Source organism: Apium graveolens, chromosome 5, assembly GCF_009905375.1.
Source record: "Apium graveolens cultivar Ventura chromosome 5, ASM990537v1, whole genome shotgun sequence".
Classification (NCBI taxonomy): Eukaryota; Viridiplantae; Streptophyta; class Magnoliopsida; order Apiales; family Apiaceae; genus Apium; species Apium graveolens.
The window spans coordinates 60,892,167-60,893,447 of record NC_133651.1 but is presented as its reverse complement, the minus strand read 5'-3'; the positions used below and the strand labels follow the sequence as shown (position 1 = coordinate 60,893,447).

At 43.2% G+C, this 1,281-nt stretch overlaps 1 non-coding gene across 1 annotated transcript; it reads right to left on the bottom strand.

Annotated features, from left to right (window-relative positions):
* Nucleotides 1–393: 393 nt before the first annotated feature.
* Nucleotides 394–499, bottom strand: LOC141662676 (small nucleolar RNA R71). The gene has a single exon (XR_012550778.1). It is a non-coding gene; the product is annotated as a small nucleolar RNA R71 (small nucleolar RNA).
* Between the last annotated feature and the right edge of the window lie 782 nt (nucleotides 500–1,281).

Sequence of the window (1,281 nt, the reverse complement as noted above, 5' to 3'; positions counted from 1 at the left end):
TACACTGGGAGATCCAGCAGCACGAATGAAATCCTGATGGATTTTTCTTAACCTAAGATCAATGACATTCAATCTAGCATTGTCCGGCCAGCTATCACAGCTAATACTTTTGAGATCAAGCCTATCATAATTCAATGGGTGCAGAATTCAATCTAGTTTGGGGGTTTTCCAACTGAAGATCCCAATATGTACATTAGGGACTTTATTGAGATCTGCGACACCTTCAAGTTCAACGGTGTTTCTGAAGATGCTGTGAAGCTGAGACTGTTCCCATTCTCTTTGAGGGACAAGGCTAAGAGTTGGTTACACTCTCTACCAGCTGGTTCGATTACTACTTAGGAAGATCTGGCTCAAAAGTTTCTTACTAAATTCTTCCCTATGGCGAAGACAGCTGCAATAAGGAATGCTCTTACTCAATTTGCGCAGCAATCAGGAGAATCTTATATGAAGCTTGGGAGCACTACAGGGGGATGCTTAAGAAGTGTCCTCATCATAGAATTCCTGATTGGATGATCATCAATTGTTTTTACAATGGGTTGGGAGCACAGTGCAGACCCATGCTCGATGCAGCAGCAGGTGGAGCCTTATGGGCGAAGAGCTATGAGGAAGCTTATGATCTAATTGAACTGATGGCTGCTAATGAATATCAGTATCCAACCCAGAGATTACCACATGGCAAGGTAGCAGGAGTTCTGAAGTGGATACAGCTACGGCTATCACTGCTCAACTAAAGGCGTTGTCTATGAAGATCGATTCTCTGGCTAACTATGGTGTTAATCATATAATTAGTGTTTGTGAGCTGTGTGCAGGTTCGCATGCGACGGAGCAATGCGCTATATCTAGTGAATCAGCTCAGTTGTGAGCAACTTCAGAGATCGCAACATCCAGTTCCAGACACTTATCATCCTAACTTCAGTTGGAGCAACAATCAGAATGCGATGCAACAGCCGTCCAGCAGTTTGAAAATAAAGAATTCAATCCTCCTGGTTTTCAGCAACAACTCGCATCAAGAAAACAACTCCAACTTCAAACTCATGATGCAGGTCATTCGAATGAAAAATCTGAATTGGAGGAGTTGAGGATTATGTGCAAAAACCAGGCTCTTATATGCCAAAGCCAGGCTGTTTCTATCAAGACTCTGGAGGACCAAATAGGGCAAATTGCTAATGCCTTATTGAATCGACCACCAGGAACACTTCCTAGTGATACAGAAACAAATCCAGGCAAGAGGGAAGTTGAAGAATAGGTGAACACCATCACCTTAAGGTCTGGAAAGGTCGC